This window comes from Heliconius melpomene, chromosome 6 (genome assembly GCF_056956725.1).
Source record: "Heliconius melpomene rosina isolate 202511_hmr_F chromosome 6, ASM5695672v1, whole genome shotgun sequence".
NCBI classification, from domain to species: domain Eukaryota; kingdom Metazoa; phylum Arthropoda; class Insecta; order Lepidoptera; family Nymphalidae; genus Heliconius; species Heliconius melpomene.
The window spans coordinates 7,005,940-7,029,378 of NC_140394.1; the positions used below are offsets into that span (position 1 = coordinate 7,005,940).

Genomic DNA, 23,439 nt, shown 5'->3' on the forward strand with positions numbered 1-23,439 from the left:
GGACGCGCGCAGCTTCGCTTGTGTATTTAGGGGTGAATTCTAATAACCCATGAAACATGTGTTCGATGAAATATTTTTAAGAGTCTAAATTTCAAATTTTATAAAAATCGGTTGCGATTTAAAGATTTTTCCATACAAACTTTCAACTCTTTATTTGCACCCGTAGGGGGTGAATTCTAGAAAACCATGAAACACATGTTCAATTAAATATTTTTAAGAGTCTAAATATCAAATTTTATAAAAATCGGTGCCGATTTAATTTTTTTTCCATACAAACTTTGAACCCCTATGTTACCCCTATAGGGTTAAAATTTTTCAAAATCCCTTCTTAGTGGATGTCCAGATTATGAAAGTAAACATCTGTCCAAATTTCACGTTTCTACGCACAGCGGTTACGGCTGTGCGTGCGTCTTACCTCAGTCAGTGAGGACAAGTCCTTTTATATATATAGATTTAATTATTATTATAAATTCGAAGTTATTTTTTTCAGTATTATTTATTTTTTCTTCAAAATCATAAATGAAAAAAAAAACAATATAAAATATTAATAATACTCCACACCACGAGCCGTCACAATGCAGTTGGAACCCGTCGATCTAAAAACGCGATATTTGTATGTTGAAGTTGTTTGCTGTCAATTTCTTTTAAAGAAGTAATTTTCTTAGACGTATTTACTAACCCATGTTCGTGTACATATTCTAGTTATATATTTTTTGATTTTTCAAAGGCAGTACTTTAATTGGACCTCTTTTTGACATGCATTCTCCTACTGTGTAATATAGTCTCTTTTTTAGCGTAAAATCTCCTTCGTGTGTTCTCCATACAATGTGATATTGGCAAAGTGATTAGTGCTCAACTGGCACGCTAAGAACTAAACTAAACTGAAGACTTCATCTTTAATTGTATAGATATTTTTTTGCATTAAATATTTTTTTATATTCTATATCATTTTGTTCTGAAAACATATCTTGTTTTTTCTTAAATGTAAAGTTTATAAATATATTAAAGATATATCTTAATATAGAATTGTACTTCTAGATCCAAGGACTTGACGTTTATTTGGAAACCTGTAAGCTCACCTCATTAAAATAAATTTCCACTAAAGAGCTAGGAGCTATTTGGATCTGGCCATTCATAGATATGAGCTTTTATATTCCACAGCTTCGGGTTATCGATGGCGTCCTCTTTATGTTATATTTCATTAATGTTACTAAATTATATAAAAATATTATATTATAAAATGGTATATTTAATTATTATTAATGCTGATAAAAGAAAGAGAAGGTTAAGCTTATTAAGAATTTTAAATATATTGTCGCGATTTTTGGCGTACAAGAGTCATTTTATAACATGGTTATTATTGCCATTTTCTTTGTTCTGTCAACATGACTAAACGCGGAGTTAAGTTCTACCACGTAATGTCTCGAAAATCAGGCGGAAAATAAGAAACGAAGTGTATTAACACTAGGTTTGTCTGTATACTCTGCTACATGCAGTATATAGCATGAAACTGAAAAAAATAATAATAAGCAGAGGTAAAGTTTTCCTAGTAGGTATAACAGGAATAAAATATTTTATATTTCACAAAATAATTACTGCGAAAACATCGTACGCGAGTTTGAGTGTTGTGATTAAATAACGTAAAGCCGCATTATTATCTCAGCCAAATATTATGTAGAATTTTGTTTGGCGTCGTACTTTATATGTGTACTTACGGACGTCTTGTTTTTCTTCATTTTAAATTTTTGATGATGAAAGTTACGTACGTGAGTTTTCAATTAAAACAAAATTGAGATTTCTATAATAGTCAAGACAAGTATTTTAATTGTTTCAATACCTCTAATAATGAGTTTGTGCTTAAAAAAAACAACCGATCAAATGCGAGTTCGACTCGCATACCGAAGGTTCCGTACCAATTTCTGGATTTGTATGTCAACAAGAAATACAATTTGAAGTAGACAAACTTAAGTTTGCGGACGTGTTTTGTAATTATTTTTTTCTAAGACATATTTATAAAAATTTTAGCTTGAAAACCCCACGTGTTCCTGAGAAAAAGGGTCTTGACAGACGGACAGATGGCAAAGTGATCCTTTAAGAGTTCCGTCTTTTCCTTTCGAAGTACGGAACCCTAAAATTGAAATTAAATAAACAAGCCGAGTAAATAAAATCTGATATTTCTTACAGATCAAGAAGTTATTTTAACGTAATTTGTAACTGGAGGCAATTTTATTATAAATACCAAAGACATCTTTATTTGACAGTTCTTTGATGAGATGAGATCGTAACGGATATTACGAACGTCAAATATCAACCTAGTCTTTATCAACGACGATGTCACGGGGTAACTTTACCTGAATCGCCCGTTCTTTTAAAAGTTATTCCTCCATAGCAACATATAATTATGTTCATATATATATAAATACTACGCAAGCTTTGTATGTGTAAAATAATAATATTAGAATAAACTTTATGTTGACCTAGATATTTCCTCCCAATTAAAAGTTTTTAACATGTATGTAACCTATATACAAATAGGACTTTGTGAGATCTGTCTATTATTACAACGTAGACAAATAATTTGAAATGTTTACATAATATTCTATATTTTGAATTTTATATGTTTTAATAATTAATAACGTTAATTTTCGCTTAAAAAATAAGTGTAAGTTGCCTTATAAATGTAAGCAACATGTATTTTTTTTACATTAAGTAAACCCCATTGTGTCACAATATTAAAAAATATAAGTAATAATATTTAAGACGTATAATATTTAATAAGAAATTAATTGCCGTCTTTGCGAATTTTGGTTCAAAGCACTTGTCCGGATTTGTAATCCTTCCCTTTTATATAAGTACCAAAACATCACAGACAAAACCTTTGGCGTCGCTGACATCCGTCTTTAGAATTCGTTTCAATGAGTTACACTTTCTATAGTAGCACTTAAAATTGAAGGCAACTAACGCTATAGTCTATTCATTTTGGCATGAGACATTATGTAAACAAAGAAACACTGTTTCTTAAATGTTATGTAATTGTTTGATTTCTATTTAATTTGGTTTACTCATGTTTAAAATCTAAAAAAATCAATTTCACCGATATCCAAAAATTTAAATAGTAATTATTATTAATTAATAAGTTCTATAGATATCGTTCAATAATATTATTTACAATGCTATCAGCTTTTTACTTCCATGATACCCTAGATATTTTTTTACTTAATATAGTAGCTTTATCGATCATGACCATGATAAGTCATATTTACCTTTTATCTCAATGATTTTGAATAGGGTATAGCTTAAAATTTTATACTAGAGTCAAATAATATACACAAATTACGAAACATAAATAAACATAGAGTATTTAAATAAATCAGTGAGCTCCACAAAACAATTAAGAAACAGCAACACATAAAGTGCACGCAGTACAATAAAACAAAATTACATTCATCATTAGCAACAGTGGCAACAGACGCGTCGAAAGAGACACAAAATACGTCGCTCTAAATACGTAAGTACACGTTCAATAATAGATTGTGAATTTCTAAAACTATTTCTGTAAGTCCGAGTCGGAGTTTGATGCCAGCTGGCGGGGCGGGGGTGGCGTCTCAGGGCACCGAGCTGATTATACGAGTGTATAATATTGCCAAAATAATAACATAGCATAACACAACGTTGTTTGCCCTCGTTAGGGCTGCTGTTTCACGAAATTTACGAACAAATAAAAGTCTCTTTACGTCTCGTGGACGATAGTTAAGAGATAATTAAGCCCTAGAACTCCTTGCATTATTTATTTAGAAATGAAGTCGAAGAAAACTCGAGCTCCGAGTAATTGCTAGAATTTAAACGTTTAACTGAGTAAAGACGAATAGATAGAATAAGTGAGTACTTTTTCGTAGTTAAAATATTTTGGTGTAAATTAATTTTGACACTCATAGATTAAATTTTAAAAATTTACATGTGTAAACGTAAATTAGTTATTAAATAAGAGTTAGGCATATCTAATAATCCATACATTTTGTATTTTAGAACCTCACATTGTGATTTTCTGCCATTTGAAACACTTTGAAAATATCAGTCAGTTGAGAGTCAGTGGTAGCACAGGATTACAAGCATGTGACTGTAAACACGACAGGTTGTGGGTTCGATTCTGCCTCGAGAAACTAACATATTTAATATTACATTTCTTCGCTCTGGTGTCGACAACACGAAATGCCTCCAGAATTCTACGGAAACTGGGAAGAGAAGTAACTTAACGTTAGGTTCCTTCTAGCTACCCCGCCGCATGCGGGATACAGCGTAAAGCTCAAATGAAAATAAAGAAAACACCGCGACTGTTTCTCAGAAGTCACTTTTGTAATTAAACGCCATTTGCTACGCTTCTGCAAAACCCTGAATTGTTTCGCAACGACAGCTTGTTATCGCTTATTTACAAGCACTTAGTTATTCTAAGTACAATACACTTTCATATTATGTTTTATAAATTGAAATTTTGATGTAGAAGCTTGTCGATTGTTAGATATTCAGTAGAATATGTAAAATATTACATATATTTTGTTGTACACGATTATGTTATGTTAGATTAAAAATGTGGTTAAATACCAATCAAAAGAATGTAAATGTAACAAATTTAAAATTACAAATTAAGTTTTAATTCAATAATGACAAAGGAATCAACAATATTTCAGTTTAAGTAAGCTTTGTAACAACAACAGTACAGACCGAACTTTACAACGGCTAGACAAAGATTAAGCATCGTAACGTTCAGTCATTTATCTCAGTGTCTAGCTATCACAATAGATCAATAAAGTTTACAATTGTACTACGAAAATATTTACAGTAAGCCATAGCCCTGGATATTGTATAATTAAATTGATGGTGCCTAAAGCTTAATCGCTGGGCAGGTGCGCATGACAAGCATCGCAATCTATTTATTGCATTAACTTTGATGAGACCTACGCTTTGTGACCGGCGCCACCTACGAGTACGTACGTATATTGGGATTAGCTGTCTCTATACAATTGCCTATTTTGTGTTAGTGTAGGATAAATTATTTGATGACTAGAAAAACCAATAATTTCACCAAATAATATATATTTTTGGAAATGAAAGTAAATTATTTACAAGAGGTATTACGATGTTGCAAATAAATACCGAAAATAAATATGTATCAATAAATTTTATAATTATATCATTGTATTATAAATATATTTATAATGTTTTACATTATTAAAGTTTTACATTAGCTAAATTTCTTACATTTTTGAAAGTCAACATTGGTGAAAGTTTTGTCATTTCTATTTCGCCACTTAGCGAGATAGAGCTTAGAGATAGAGAGAGAGTGAGAGAGAATGAGAAACACTTTTCGTCACTCACTAAAATGTACTTTTAACGTGTACCTTTAATATTAAAAGTCAAGCCTCAAGTCCTATTAGTTACATAAATATTTGAACGCTATATTAGGTATATCCCATAGAACACCTAGCCAGGTGTTCTATGGGATATTGGATGTCTAACATTCTCGGTGATAGCAACCGTAAGTGTTGACGCACATCATTCCTTGCAACGCTTGTCAGACGCAAAATGGAGTACGGCCTTTTGTACTTGTAGGCTTTGTGAAGTAAGCTTCCTACCGACGCATCTGTACGATGATGAAACTTGCCAGACACCGCTTTTAAGCTCGCTTTATGTCTCGAATTAAAACTTTACAGGAGGAAATTAAACGTCGGAAAAACGTCCCCCGTGACATTCGTCATCTGCTACGCGACACGTGTGAACCATTGTTATACGCTGGTACTGTATATTGTTAGAAATTAATCACCAAACATTCAGGGAATAAAATTGTAAGTTATATTTTATCATATTTTTCTTACTTTATGATTAAATAAAACTGTATTATTTATCATAATTTTAAAAATATCAAGAGTGCCTTTTCAAAAAAATCACATTAATGTTTTAAATACAACTAGCATATAGAGCCCAAGTATCATAAAAATATTATATTTAAATATTTGCTACCATGATCATATTTTTTCAATAATATTCTTGTAGTGTTCTTCTAAATATGCGTATTTTTAGGTATAATATCTAAATATTAAAGTACAGATAAATAAACAGGTCTATAAAAATATAAAAAAAATATTAAATTTTCATACATGACAATTGAGTGATATAAAATGACATAATACAATGCTACAAAAAACTAAAACAAAAAAATATTAAACACACATATAATAAAATATATTACTAAAACTTAGTGTTTTAATCCTAAATACTTTTACACTTTTATAAATTCGTGTAATACAATACTAAACTGACATTAATATAGATTATATATAGAGTAAAGCAAACATCAACTTATTTTTCGTTAGCTGCTCCGGCCATTTTTCTCTATTCGAAACCTCTAAAACTCATTAAAAGTTTCAGAGCAAACTATTCTAGATGGAGACTATTATTTGGGCAAAAACATTAGAGTAATTGTCGAAGTACACTTTATTTTAGAATCATAGGAGGTTATATAAGAATTATAAAAATATAAATGAAGCATTGTCTACAATTTCAGTAAAGTATAGACTAATAAACAACGTGTATACTATAATAGAAATTGCAACAATAAGGAAAACCTTATTTAATTTTATTACTACTGTGTAAAACGGCACGCTCTTATTCTATTTCCTATTCTCCACTGATTTTTCTTCCATTTTAAGATTACACCTTTTGTTCAGTCACTCAGGGAATCACGTTTCTAACAGTTAACCCCCACGAGGGGACGCGGGTAACCTGAGTTGGACCGTCTCCTATTTATAAAACGGTTCGGTTCATTTCAGTCTTGTCGGGAGAGGAATGACATACTAGATCATTGGAATAGGTGACACCCAGAAGTTGAGAAAGCGGTCCGCGTCATCTATCTTGTTTTCAATTATATATAAGTATTAAAATTCTTTGATAATATATTGTAATAATTAAACTATAATGATTTTTTATTCAATAAAAAAAAATAGTTTTTTAAACTTATACATAAATACCTTTAACAATAGTATGTACCTATATTAGTATCGCACAAAACTGAATATACGACCGAATATTAACAAGCTTTCACATTGTTTCTTGGTCTCGATTGTGAATAATTGATACAGGTAAATATATAACAATATATATATTCCTAAGAAAGCCGCAAACGTATTCAAGTAGCAGTATATAGTGTTTAATTATTAACAAGCCCAGGACGGGCAAGAGGTGGAACACCGTTAGACCAGCGGTGTAATTAATTTCGTATTCAAATATCGGTTTGTTAACTCTGCGGGCTGACCTGCTATTGTAATGTTATGACAGCTATGGCTTGTCACCCCGTAATAGGGGGTGTTAATTACCTACTCGAAATTTTGTAGTTCATATGACACTTTAATATGAAAATATTAGATCAGTCAGTCAGGCATTTGGGCAATAGCAATAAAGTGTAAACTATTCTTTTATGGAAAAAATCAAATACAAATTGATTTTGGGTAACTTTCCCATATATATTGGTCCAAGTCAAGTTACAAAGGAATGACACATGTCTAGCACACATCGCACCCGTCACCTTGGGATATAATCTATTAAGTCTTATGTACCTAACAATAGAACTAAAATGATCCAGTTGATATCCATAACAAATAAAAATAAAATAATGAATAAAATAAAAGAAAATGGCTGAACAAATAAAAATATATTTATTTAAGTTAATTTATTTTATTTAGTGCGAGTTTTCTGTTTCATTTTTATAATTTGTCAACATCGCCGCCGAAAGAGCAACGCCGTCAAGAGAGTGGTCAGCAAACAGAGTAAAAAGTAACGCTAAGTGAATTGTCGTGTAGCGGTCAATTGTGCTGCGCTCAAATACTTCACACTTCTTGAATAGCTTTTACACAAACCTATCATTCCAACTACTTGGAATTTAGATTATTATAAGTACATACTTATCTCTAAATAAAAATAAAATTGAAGAACCGTTTTTAGAAAAGAAAAGTCTTTTCCCGATACGAAAACTAACCTCTCTTAACTAAACTAAACTATTTTTTTTTATCTGTTCTAAACATCATCTTCAGTAAACTAGCACTTTTCTCTTTGCCTAAATCTTTCTGCCTTGTCATGGACTTGCCGTATTATACTAAATAAAATACAGAATTATATTTTTATTTTGTTAATCAACGAAAATCAATCAAATTGTGGTGACATACAGCTAAAATAAATAAATATCAATCACTTAATAATTTTTGTAGTTATATGCAAATACCTTTTATTTACTTACTAAACTATTTGAGGTATATAGATAGACGTCTGTTGAATGCAAACGTTAAAACCCAAAAAATATTTCTTTACTCTGATAAGGAAAAACGGATAATTATATGCAAAGAAATTTTAATGAACACCATCCGTCCCATAATTGGATTTTATTGTCATATAATCTAAGTTGTAAGTTATAAAGTGCAAATAATCATGAAAACTCTCAGTGTAAAATTCCACCTGCATAAAGAAAAATGTACCTAAATCATACAATATAGGAATATAAATTGCGTGTATTTCTCCAATAACAATAACATTATCGCCAGCTTCGTATCAATATATCAAACAAGTTTTATTTAACATATTTAGACATATATCGCAATTAAATAGTTAAAGGATACAAATAGAATTTTCTCTACAGCGAACATCAAAGCTATCTCAAAGGCGCCTGCTTCGCATATAAATTGACGAATTTGCCTCCATTTACACCTTCATGTCATCGAGGCAGACAAACTTCGTTAGTAATTTATAATCGCTTCGCTTTATACACGTGGATGCTTTCAATTTTACATGCTGAAATTTCAATTACAAGGTAGTAGCGACGGTGGGCTGTCAGATCTACAAAATAATTCAAAAATGTAAAATAGACGATTTCATGAAAATTTCCTTAAGGGGGATCCCTACGCAAAATTCTTCTTTGATCTTTTGAAAATCTCATCGGTGTTTCTCACAGATATATTTATAAAATCCTCTCAAACGTTAATGGATTAATTCTGTATAAGCTCTACGATGTTTTATAAAACTAAATGGTTCTATTTTTTGCTTTGAAATAAAGGTCTGTATTGAATTTATTGTTTTGTATTGCCGATAACAGAGAATAAACTGCTTTTTATTCACCTTTAAATATCAGGTTAATAATGTTGATATTTATTTAGATATCTATAAATGTCAATTTGTTTTTAGATGTTACTTAATGTCTTATTCTATTTTATATGTATATAGAATTACAAAATGTCTTAATTTGTGTATTTTTTTTAATAACACGAATTAAGACATTTTTTGGATTATGTAATTATCTTATTTAAATGTTTAAAAGATAGAATAAGGTACCACACTCAGTACTACGTACATCATTCTACTATATACAATTTGTATATACATTAGCATACACAAATATCACAGACGTACATCTCGTTCGTGGAGCAATTATGATGGATTTAATCAACAACTACAGTTATCTCAAGATGTGGGTTCCTTCTTCACTCACCTTAATAGATCTTCACACGTATATAAATATTCTGATTTTTTTTATTTTCGACACAACAGAATTGTACTATTCATTTTTCGTATATATATCTGGCTGAGATGTCCTAGTTCCCAAATAAACTAAACGGATGAACCTATTTTGATTTTGATTTATTTGTTTTAAAAGAGTTTTATTAAGGAAAATCTAACTAAAAAAAGTATTTAGAAGTTTCTTTTTATGGGAGATTTTCAAATTTAAACCTAAAACTATCGACTATAAATACAAAACTGTATTTCAGAATTACCTCCACAAAGCGTAGTGAAAGTTGTGAGGAATTGAAGTACCTATTCAGATGTTTCGCAGTTAGTTCTAACTTCCCACAGATTTCGCCTATAATCCTACATCAGCTCTAGAAAACTGGATTCAGCGACTCACTTATTTCATACATACTGAATACATTACATGTTCGGAAGCTACGAATCACTTTGTATTCGACTGCTTGACAATATGTGAAGCTTTTAAGCTAAAACACAAAACTTATTTTTAGATTTAATTTTAGAATTAAGAAATTATAAAAAAAAATCATAGTAGGAACTTATTTTAGTGTATTGAATGAATAATAAATAGTCAACAAGAAGCAACAACTTTCTTAAGACATAAATAAATTGAATCAATCGTTTAAAATTTGTGGAAAACGTGTTCAAGTAGCATTCCGTGCTGGCTCATAATAAGATGGTTTTGTCAAAGCGGCCTTCGAAAAATCGCCCTATTTTTGTTATCTAATTATTACACCCTACCTGTTTCACCATTGAGAATGTTCGAGATCTTTCTAATATTTTCCAGCATCTTTTTTGTTGGAAATACCATTGTTAAATACACACATATAATATTGGTAAAAATAAGAAATATTTTTTAAAGCTTCAAGCTGTATCCCTTATATAGCAGGATATGCAGAGAGAGAGCATAGCGTTAAGACACTCCGCTCTCCATTTACTGCCAAATTCTGAAGGCTTTACATATTAATTGACAGAACCCAATGAAGCATTTTGCGTCGACATTAGAGTGAAGTAACGAAAATATTAATTATTTCACTTCCTCTAATGGGAATCGAATCCACAACCTGTCGTATTTACAGTCACACGCACGTGCCCCTGCGCCACGACTGGCCTCACAGTAAGAAAACAATGGAGTAATTAAAAATCTATTTTTAGATAATATAAAATATTTCGATGAACCGATAGAGATTTCAATTTCCGTTAGTCACGTGCACGGGGATATCAGATCAAGCGGTTGGCTCAGTCGGTAATGAGCGGGCGGATGGCAATTTTGCTAGATGGGCTTTTGGTTACCTACTCGAGTTTGTTTTTACGTCAACGGTTTTTTAATATGGATCTAGTAAAATGTGTTATAAAAAATATATAGTGTACGAACCCTTTCTATTTGTGGACTTTATTGTTTATTAATGATCAAATATTCATATGGTAAACGATTTCATTTGAAGGGATTGTTTATTTTAAAATACGTTATACTCGGATACGAAAAATATGTTTTTATTATTTTTGATATTGATATAAAAAATATAATAATAATTCTCGTTTCATAACATTTTTTATACTTTTGAAATATGTTTATATAAAAACCTAAAGCCCATTTAATCAACATTCAAAATACCACTTATCTCTAAACGATTTATTATTATCAACTTAACTAAAACGATTTTAACTAGTATATTGCAATAAAATAATATTTGATTTATGTTAGCATAATTTACTGCTCGGCGCATCGCCGCGTCTCCCGAGAATAGAGTTAACCTGTTTAAACATGCATCGAACATTATTTTATTCAGAGGTCTGCTATAGTGAAGTTTTCTTCGTAAAATAATAATATAATTTCATATAAGTTATCCATTTACGTATAAGTAATTGCAGTAATACTGTATATGAATTATATTTTGTTACATTCGAATAAATATTAGAAATTAATAACTATTAATATTTATGAAAAATAAAATTCCGTTCCGTTCCGTTAATAATAAATATCTCTTGTGATAGAATCTCTTGTAGTTTCTACCTTTTATCATTACTGTCATATTGAATATTTGCCATGATAGTGGTCTACACCTGCTCTACTTTAAGCAAAGTAGTCGAGCGCCGCTAAGAAATTGAATCTGAAAAATGTATAAGGTCTTTTATCAAAATATTCTATACTGTGTTAAAAAAATGATCTTTTAGGTGTCTAAAATATGAAACATATGATAGAGAAAGTAAATTGTAATTACTTTTACCCCATAAAATATGTCCTGAAATTTTACAGTTCCAGAAATATTGGTTGACGTTCCATTGAAATAAAATATTTAAATACCATATGTTTGCCAATTTTTCCACTGGCTATTGGTATTTTTAATTACATTTCAGAATATGTGCCTGGTTTAATTACGTAAATTACGCCGCCTGAATGTTGTGGTTTTTTGTAAATAGAGGGACAAAGTTCGATAACGTAAAAAAAATCACAAGCCCCTATTTTCAATGTATTTTCCCAAAGTTTTATAAATGGTCCTATCATTTTAAAAACATACCAAATAAATGTAATTTTAACAATATTTTATTAAGATATAACGATATACCTTTATATTAATGAAATTCGTTCTAGACTATGTACCGACCACAAGTACATATGTAGTTATAATTATACCTGATATTCCTTTAGATCATATTCTGATTCTTTTCCATCTCATACTTGTGGAGCCGGAAAATGTTACCTCCGGCTTCCAGAAGCTCTGCCATTTTTATATCCGCCCATGGAATGATTGCTGCTAATTTACTTCAGAGCTGATGGACGGAACGTCTAATGGGATCGAAAGTATTACTTCAGCTACATTTTGATACCACCTAAACTTGGAATAGCTGAAAACACTACTGTCGCTTTTATGTTAATGGTAGTGAGTTCGATACTCCTTTTGCGACAGTCAATTACTTATTTAGACTTCCTCGATCTAGTGACACTACGACACATTGAGTTCAAACACTCTACACCATGCCACAATGCATGTTGCAACGTCCCGAATCCGGGCAAAAACCAAAGATAGTATGCGTGATAAAGCGTGAAGCCAATAAATAAAAAAGCAACGAAAAATTTTTAATTACATAAGTATAAGTATATTTGCTATAATAATATAATCATTCAAGATTGCAGCTTACGAGACTCAAGTATTTACACTCGAAGTAACAAGTTGAGTTAGGGCATCAACACAGCGTATGTTTTTGGCAAGTGAAACAAAGCACAAAATAAGAAATTAGGAAAATGATCCCTGAGCCATGCTCGCTGAGCGTTACGTTGCGGAAACGCCACAACACGTTAAGGAAATTGCCTCGCATAATATATATTTTTTTATTTATAAGCTCTTACGCTATATGTATATATTTATAGTAACTTTGTTAATATCTCAATATAGTATATACGCATATTTTTGTTCGCCATTGTAGCGTAGTTGGTATATACGTTACTAAAGGTATTGGGTTCGAATCCGCCTGTGTATTATTCCAATTTAGTTAGGCTAGTATATAAAGTATTTTCGTGGTTGAAGAGATGTCTTTAGAAATTAGACACACCCCCCACACTGCAAGGTTAATTTAAAAAAATTAAAACCGATTTCTTCATATAGCTACATATAACGCTTACTTAGACGAGCTTATAAGCATCATCGAAAATTATGCACTAACAATTACAATATATAAAGAACACACTCAAAGCAATCCAAAACTTTAATTCCTGGCAATTAGAGATTTAATTAAACTGTCATGAAATGATGTTTACTAACACACAGAGACGCCCGCCCTAGTCGAGTGGCCCTATTAATTTTCAGAAAACGTGCCCTGATTAAAACTCTATGTTGTCTAAATAATTATTTTGTCTAAGTTACTCTTCAATTTAGAAATAAATTGCTTAATGTAAAGTGATTTGTGTAGCCGTTTCGTTTTTTGATTGTATTGATCTAACCCCTTGGTTGTCTCGCTTTTTTTGACGTTTATTATATTTTATTGTCGAAATATTTTTTTTTCAATATCCCGCTGTATCTCGCAGTATTTTAACACTAGGTTCATTCTACCTAGCCTGCTACATGCAGGATACAGTGAGAAATTGAAAAAAATCGACAACCTTAGTGATTTTTGTCACTTAAAGTGGACTGTGAAAGCCCAAATGTTTATATTCCTTGTTAATTACTTTAGAATACTATATAAGAAGGTTAATAGCCAGTTATTATAAATTTCAGAGTCATAAAATTTTATTCAGATTCGTTATGGAATATAGCGTAACTTTCGAAGGTTTCATTTTGGTGAAATGTTATTCTAAAAACTCATTATCGCCCTAACCGACCGAGCAATCTTATTAATCTTCAGCTTGGAAATTGAAAATCTTGAATATTATGAATCAATTAACACGTTCTCTTCCTGCCCTTCCACCTAATTGGTACTAATCAAAGTTACATTATCGAACAAATTTCAAAATAGGATTTTTCATCATAAAATCCGCAATAAAATCATATCTGTATCCGTCCGACTGTATCAAATCATAAAAATATTACTTTTATATTAAAAAAAAAATTTTAAACGCAACTGATGTAAAATTTCAACTATAAGACAAAATTCATTGCATGCCTTTGCGTGACAATAACGGAAGCAAGAGAAAGAGAGAGAGTAGTGTCACTGAGTGTTAGAAACTAAATCTGTTAAAAATTCACAATAACAGTGTCTTCACTGGAGTGATAGAATTATATATTCTTTAAAAATCTACCATAAACTCTCGCTTAAAGAAAAAGATACAAGAATATTTTAAATACACCTGCGTTATTTTTAATATACCTATCTCTTTATTTGGAAGTTTTATCAAAAACTTTTACTGTTATTTAAATTCAAACAAACATATAAATGCAAGAGATTTTAATTTATTTATTTGAATGTGAACTATAAAAAAGAAATTCAATTGCTACTTTACTTTTGAAATAAACAAAACAAAACTATACAAAATCACGTTTGAGTCGCAACAAGTTACTAACTTTGAACAACTCATACTGCCATATACATACATTTCAAAGAGAAAACGTGTTCGAGAAAATGAATAAAGCACAAAAATTTTCATTGCAACGAAATAAAAAAAAACCCCAACACCGATTCAAAAGTTCCTGAATACAGATACCTTAATCTCTGTTGTCTCTTTGTGATTAAAATTATACAGGGTGAGAGCAAAGAGTTTGAAACGAGACCCCCAACTTATGCGCCGTAGTTCGCGAACAGGTTTGAAGGCACAAAATAAACAAGCTCGGCGCAGGTTAATGTAAAAACTTCTAGCAAAGGTGTATTGCTTCCCAAACATCAAGGATCGAGTACATTTCGACATTGTTCGACCCGAAGCGTTTCTGTTCACTTTGCTTACTTCAAATGCAGTGAACAATAATAATGACTTTGTTAGCTAATATCATTATAAAAAACTTTTAAAAAACATATAGGGACCAGTCGTAGCGCAGAAGCACAAAATGTGACTGTAAAACCGACTAGTTGTGGGTTTGATCCCAACTCGAGAAGATGAAATATTTTTTAAAATTTATATTTCCATTTCTTCGCTCTAGTGTCAAGGCAAAGCGCGGTGTTGAGTTCTGCCACTCAACACGCAATGCCTTCAGAATTCAGCAGAAAGTGGGGAACAGAGTGTTACACTGGATTCCCTCTGCCTACCCTGCTGTGTACGAGATACAGCGTGGAGCTGATTTTTTTAAGAAAACATATAAAGAATTGAACGTAGTGGGATATAAGCCCTCGCCTCTTCGAAACCCTCCTTAATAATGTGGTCAGATTTTAAGACATTCAAAGAGATGATACTCGCTACATTTATCTACACTAAATAAGTAAGCACAACTGGCTCATGCTACGGTGTAGAGCACAGTGACGTGGGTCAAATGTCTCGTTGTTAACTTATCGATTCTGACAGATTTCCATTGTGATTTCCATTGTGATTCTTCAAATGATTTAAAACAATAAGAAGTTAGTCATTATTTAAAATGTGCGTAATCAACATTTTCATTTTATTAGTCAAAAATATATGTAAATATAAATTTATATTAATACACACTAAATCTCTCGTTAGCTATAATTTTAATCCTGTTCTGGTATCTTAAGAGGGCTTCTCTTTCAGCTTTGTTTATAAGTTCTGTTTTCAAAGCTCTTTTACTTTGTACGTATTCATTTCTGTAAAATGAATATGCAAGACATTCAGTATTGTCTTTTGGAGAGCGGCCAACGGTTCGCGACTCGGTGATATTTTTTAAATTCAATTTCGGTGGAGCCACAGGGCTCTCTCTATACAGTCGGCTTAATGTGCACCTGGTGAACGTTTAAATGAGATACGGTCCAACTACCCTCATATTTATATTTCTATAAGTATCAAACTTAATCGGTTGCATTACATTTTTCATAAATAAGCTCAATATTAAAATAAATATTTATATTTAGTAAATTAGAAAGCTTATTTTACTTACGAATAAGATATTTCGCGAAGGATTTTGTCGTAAAACAAGTAGCTTTGCGTTATTTACCTTGTAAAATTGCGGTAGCTAGAGCTCGAGTGTGGCACGAGAAATATATAAAAATGATAATTTTCTCTCGTTTTTCTTGCATGTTATATAAATAAATTTAAGTATCCCGAGCTAGTTTTTAGACGCCGTTTTATACTTATTTGAAAGGATAACAAAAAAATGTAAATTCACTATGAGAAAAAAAGACATTTTTTTTTCTGTTTTGCCTTATTTTAAGAATTTCTAACGCAATACTGTATTTAAATCTAATTCAGAAAGACAAAAATACTAAATCATTTTTTTTTCGACTGGAAAACGAACCCACAACCATTTGGTAGAATGGTTCATATTAAAATTAGCGCTTTACTTTTCAAAATATAATTTTATACTAACATTATATTTGCAATTTTATATAAATAGGATTATTATGAATCCTGTGAGACGCTGAAGTCGTCGCACCCTGAAAGCCGCGTTAATTACGACTTTTCTCGCAGGGTCTAGTTGAAAAATAAATAAACTATCTCTGGCCTTTATTACATAGTTTAATTTACTTTAATCCACAGCAGGTAAACGAGTTTATAGAAGTTCCGTTGTTCTCATTACGGCGGTCCCAACAGCTGAATGATACTTGCAATTGAAATTTACGTCGCACTCTATCTGGATTTATGATATTTTTTAATTATGTACTTTTTTATTCGTTTGTTTTTTTTTCGTTATGAGAACTATGTAATATGGCAATATAATTTGCTTTTTAGGTATAAAAAATTGAACGTAACGGGATTTGAACCCGCGCCTTTCCTAAGTGTAGAATAAGACTTTAAAAATGATAAAATGTAAAAATTATGAAACTCGCGTGACGTATTTTTTAGATGTTATATATATGTTTAACAAATTTGGAGTGTAATATAGTTTTTTATACTATTTAATAAATCAATAAGTTATTTGTTATTTTAGAATTATCAATATAAAAAAGATTTCGTAATAAATCATACAATAGGTGCCTATCACCTATTAGCATGTTAAGGCAAATACACAAATTCAATTAAAGGACCCTTTGTTTATTTTGTATACATTTTGTAGCAAAATTTCAAATTGGATATTGAATTCCGTTGAGAATATTATGTTTTAAGCATTTGACACTGTAAAGTTGTAAATCTATATAAAACGAACTTTCCCGTTAGAATGATTGACTGACATATCAAAGACCAGTCCAAACTGCTACCTGAAACTTCAAGTTTTGATATTGCATAGATTTTCTTGAGAAAGCATTGCTTTAGGCGCAACTTCAATTAAAAGTATGAAAAATAATAATAGAGTTAGTATACATTTTTCATTCTTCTTTTGGCAGTAATTGTTATCAACGTTATAATAATTTAGATAAAGAACTTGCAGCCAAAAAGTAATTGTATTATAAAATCGTTTTATTTAGTATTTAGTATAAAAGAAAAGTGTTTATAGATTTGATCCATTCACTTCCATCAAATTATATTGTCATTGAAATCAGCGAAATGGTTTTTATTGAAAGGTTTACATTCAATCTGGAGAAGCATTTTCTCCCTAACTTTCATACACCATTTATTCTGGGGTTCTGTTTGCGTTTCACTCGAATACCGGGCCCGTTCGTGTAGAAAGTTTATTTACCTGTCGCTTCATATGAGCTCACTGATAACAGCTAATTTTCATATGGAACTTTATTTTTACAATTTTTATTTTGAATATTTTTCAATACAAATATGTAATTTTATACGCCGTTTGTCTGTGTGACGCAAAATCATTGCCAAAAGTTCAATTTAACATCATAAATAGTAGTTAATATTCGAAAACTAAAAAAACAACGGATTAATTATCTATAATCTACACTTATTTTTTTCCTATTAAGTAGAGATCGGAGTGTCTTAACATTCAGTTTACAGCGGGAGGTGGGTAATAAGAAAAAACAACATATTTAATTTTTTAGTAAATTAAAAGCACAAAATGTATTTATCCATTGTTTTATTCCTTTTTACAATAAATAAAATAGAATTTAGTTTAAAAATCGATTTATTAATTATTCACTAATGTAATACACATACATATTTATCTAATTGAAGTAGTTTATAACCTGTAACTAATTTAATAAGACAATAATAAAAAATAAAATAATAACAATAATCAAGGGACCTTCCGAGAATCGTATTTCATAGATATGCCTAAACATCTCTTCGTAATTGTAAATGCTATTGTACGAAACTATCTATGCACAGAATAATGTTCTCTATTACTAACGAAATAGTGATCTATTATCCAAAGTAAAACAATCTTAAGGCTTTGCAATCGAACGGCGGCAATCTCTCGACCCTATCGAGACCACTTGATCGGGATCTTCATCTGAAATCACTTTGAGACAACAACATTACAACAATGGACGAGTTTCGAGAATTTGCTAAATTTTATTTATGAATGAAACTATTGAATACTTTGTTCGGGTTTTCATTTTAATTTTACTTATTGAAATAATTTAATTAATTAATTAGGTATATGCTATAAATTAATTAATTAGGTATATAATATAATTTTATTAGGTATATACTATAATTAATCAAAACTTTAAAATATTGCTAATTGTTCCGGGCGCAAGGTAATATTAAAATCAAATTTAAAATGTGAATTCTTTCGAATTTCATACAAAATGCTGTGAAAATTGACTTAAATTGAATACTTCATTTTTTTCTGTACTAGAATTGACTACAGACCTGGTTTTTTGATATTCATTTCAATTTAATACCTCTACGCGTTCCCGAGATAAACAGTTTGACAGACGGACTGACGGACTTCCGTTTGAGGTACCCTGGAGGATACCCTACAAATAATCGGGTACACGTTGATAAATCATTAAAATATAAAAGTCAGTATTAATTAACTCCGCCATATCTATGTCAAGGCATTATCGATATCTCATACTTTAATTCTATATCAAATACTATGAAATTATAATGATGTTCTAAATATGTTATACAAATATGTGACAAGCTTTCATATTCTATTATATTTTTATATTTAGTTTGCGATATAATAATAAAAGAATATGAGATTCTTCTTCATTTTTTACCATTTTTTGCCAATTCAATCGTTAGTCTCCAGATATTCAATTCTATTGAAGATATTCTATTGAAATAATAATATCCACAAGTTTTTTATACCTTAACGTTGTGCTTACCTATAAAACCCTTAAAGTGGAAGCAAAATTAAATGTCAATCAAATGCCACGAAATCTTTTGTTTGCTGAATGCTACAAAATGGAATTTTGGAATTACATCAGCTTCTGTATTCAGTTTCGTATAATCTTTATTTATTTTACATGAGGTCTAGGGAAATATTCTACAGATGTTTATAAAAAAATATAATAAAATCTTAAATAAGTCAAAACCATTATTCAAAATTTAATTCCTTTTCCAATAATTGTATAATGTTTTATAACGTATAGATATAGATAAAACAAAATAGATAATATTTTCAATCTACAAAACAGTGTAATGACTCCCGGGAATGAATACCAGGCGAGGTTTACTTAGGATCTAAAGTTCTCCAACCATAAATCCCTTGCTCCAATTATTTGTTCTCTACCCTCAGATGTCAAATAGTAACTCGCAATAAAGTGTAAAGGACCATACAACAAAAACAGGCAAAAATAAAGTTAACAACTTAATCCGGCCAGAACTTTTAAAGTTCACACAAAAGAATTTTTGCTAAGAATTTGTACCACGTCGAATTCATTGTATTATATTTTTCTGAATACTTTTCTTTTTATTTCTGTACTATTATGGTAATTCTTTGAGGTTTTTTTATTTTTCTTCATACAATACATATTTTTTATATTTGTACATAAAATTTACTCATACATATTTTAAAAATGGTAAATAAATTTAAAATTGGTAGGGCATAAAAATATTTGATATATTTAACAAAGTAAAAAAAACATTTTTTTTTGTGTAAGTTTACCGTATTTATATTTACATAATAGAATATTTAAATAATATCAGTGGTGTCGAGACCATCGTATTTATTTAGTATTATTGGAAAACGGTCGATGTTACTGTCATGTGTGATAGTACTTAATCAAAACTTCAATTAAATTTCCATACAGCATTTCGTCATACAGCCTCGCTGGGGAGACTGCATGTAAGCTTACCTATGTTGTTTATGTCCTGTTAACGTACAAAACAGCATATTTTTAATAAGAAACAAAAAATGAATGATAGAATTAATATTTCAGAAATGAAATATTCTATATTATCATTTCGAATGAAAATTGAATCCCCAACCTGTCGTGTCCACATTGCCACGCTTGTGGTTCTGCGCCATGATTGACCTCAATTATAGAAATAAAATTACTAGAATGCAGGATTAGAACCTGTTGCCTATAGTAATCGGTCTTATAAAGAGGTCTGCATAGAGTTCCGCCACTCAACACACAATGCCCTCAGAATTCGGCGGAAAATGGAGAACGGAAATGTCTTAATGGCAACAGTGTCTTGACACTGGCTTAAAAAATTGCAAATTAAAAAAAAGAAATCTTATAATGAACTTTACTTAACACAATGTATATAAGTACTAAGTTCTACTTAAAGCAATTATTTATTTTCATTTTCCAGTTCTGGCACGACAAAGCACGGCGTTGAGTTCCTCCTTTCAACACGCACTGTCCTAAAAAAACACTACATGAAGTTTTGAGAAAGAAGGAAAATCTTGTAAAGAAAATAAACAACAATATTTTTGTACAATCTATATTTGCATTTAATAAGAGGATGAGAAAAAAGATTTACATTAATAGTTTTGCTGTTACGTATGAAAATATAGTAGGTAAATGGAAATATGTATCTTGCATCACGTTGGGGGGCTCAGTCCGTAATCCGTCGTCTGTTCTTCGATCGAGAGTCCTAAGTAAACCACTCGTCACAGCGAGTGTTTACACTTGAACCAGTACATCGACAGGAACCTTACATAAATTGTATTTAACTTTACCTGTATTTTGCTTAAATCTCTATCTTTTTGCTGCAAAAAAAAACAAATCAGCTTCACGCTGTAGCAGGGAAGTCAGAGGGAACCTAGTGATAAGATATCCCGTTCCCCACTTTCCGCCGAATTGTGGAGGCATTGCGTGTTGAGTGGAACTCAACGCCACGCTTTGCCTCGACACCAGAGCAAAGAAAATAGGAATATAAAATTAAATAAATAATTCATTCCCTCGAGTGAGGATCGAACCCACAACTAGACCTCAACCAACCTATGTACATTAAATAAATTGTATTTACCTTCTTATCTTATCTTACATATATTTTGCTGAAATCTCTATCTTTTTGCTGTGATTTTAACAATATTAGTAGTAAATGATAGGTGACTCAATTTGTAATACCACTATCAACGATTGAAGCTCCTAAGCAAACCCCTCGACGCGTCAAGTGCCTGAGCCAACACCATTGGAGCGTGAAGAGATTGTCTGTATTGTGCTTACTCTTGATCACCTGCCAAGTCTCTTATTTTATTACAAGTCAGTAATTTAGTTACAAATGGAGTAGTAATAGTTGCCTTTTACTTGGATTGTTTTTATTTTTTTTTCATTCACGCTATATTTTACACATAACATGAAAGGCATAAAAACTAGGGAAGCTAGTGTTATGACACTCCGTTCTCATTATATATACTTCTGATCCCCACTTTCTTCCGAATTTTGGAGGCATTGTGTGTTGTTTGACAGAACTCACCACATAGAATATTTAAAATATTAAATAATTCATTTTCTCAAGTCGGAATCGAATACACTATCTGGCGCGTTTATAGTTTGCAATGTACTTTGCAGTTGTAGTGCGGGATGCCTTGCAAACTTTATCTGAAGGAATTCGTATTCGCTATCGTACTGATGGCGGTGGTATCTTTAATATAGCTAGACTTAAAGCTCGCACCAGAGTATCTTATACAACTATCATCGAAATAGTATATGCAGACGACTTGTGTTTTGTGGCGGATTCCCCAATGGGTCTACAGAGGCTTATAACAGCTCTTGCTGAATCGTCCCACAAATTTGGCCTTAAGATCAGTGTGAAGAAAACTGAAGTGATGACATTCGACACACTGAATAGTGGCCCAGTTCAAATGAGACTCGGTGATGACCAACTAAAGCTGGTAGATCATATCAAGTACCTAGGCAGCACCATTACGTCTAAGTGCCTCCTCGATAGCGAAATAAATAGTAGAATCGGAGCAGCAGCTGCAGCCTTTGGCAGACTTCGCATCAAGGTGTTCCGGTCCCATGATATTAGGCTTCCCACAAAAGTGGCCGTATACAGAGCAGTCGTACTGCCATCACTTTTATACGCTTCTGAAACATGGCCTCTCTACCGCAAACATATCGCTGCATTGGAGAGATTCCATCTCAAATGCCTACGCGAAATAATGAATATTCACTGGTGGGACCGTGTTCGAAATACGGAAGTTTTATTACGTGCTAAGGTCGACGGAATAGAAGCTTATCTAATGAGGGGTCAGTTGCGTTGGGCTGGCCATATCTCTCGGATGTCTGACCAAAGAGTCACCAAACGCATCTTTTATTCCGAACTCCAAGCTGGCAAGCGAAAGCAGGGCGGTCAGCTGCTGCGATACAAAGATGTGCTTAAGCGCCACATGAGGAGATGTGACCTGGATCCAAATAAATGGGAGACTATGGCTGCGGATCGGCCGCACTGGAGACGTATTGTTGGAGTTAAGGTGTCAGAATTTGAGAAGAAGCGAAGAGAAAAGCTCAATGTTAAACGCGATGAGCTCAAGGCCCGTACACCTGAGGTAATATATTACAACTATGTCGGTGGAGTGCTGACATGCAGCGTGTGTGGCCGCAATTTTTCGGCAAAGATCGGCTATGTCAGTCACTTAAGAGCACACCAGCGAGGCTCTTGCTAGTCAGATGTCAGTCGCCGTGGCCGAAAACGGTCAGGATAGATTATTATTATTATTATTACATGCCTGTGCCACGACTGGCTTCAATACTTGCACTTATTTTATTGATATTTTATTCAGCTTTATCCCGGTTGGGCGGTAAGGTGTTGATACCAGAGCAACGACATGAAAATAATAATTTATTCCCACTTGTGGGAATCGAACTCAAAACTGTCGTTTTGACAAACTACTTAATTTCACTGTCGCATGTTTATTGAACTGATTTTTTTCTTTAATAATTTTTATTGCCTTTTCGCAATAAGGCTTCTTCCAGACAAACGATGTAGGTACAATATTTAATATTATTTCTGACCGCGATACCGACTACGAATATTTTATCAACTAATTGGTTTGTAAATTATCGTTTTTGTGGCTTCCCACTCTAGATGTTGTAATTAAT

The 23,439-nt window shown here is 31.6% G+C and overlaps 1 protein-coding gene across 13 annotated transcripts in view; it reads left to right on the forward strand.

The window, feature by feature from the left end:
- The window catches only part of LOC146538264 (poly(rC)-binding protein 3-like), a 178,297-nt gene that overhangs the window by 88,254 nt on the left and 66,604 nt on the right, over positions 1-23,439 (forward strand). The gene's annotated exons all lie outside the window — the stretch shown is intronic.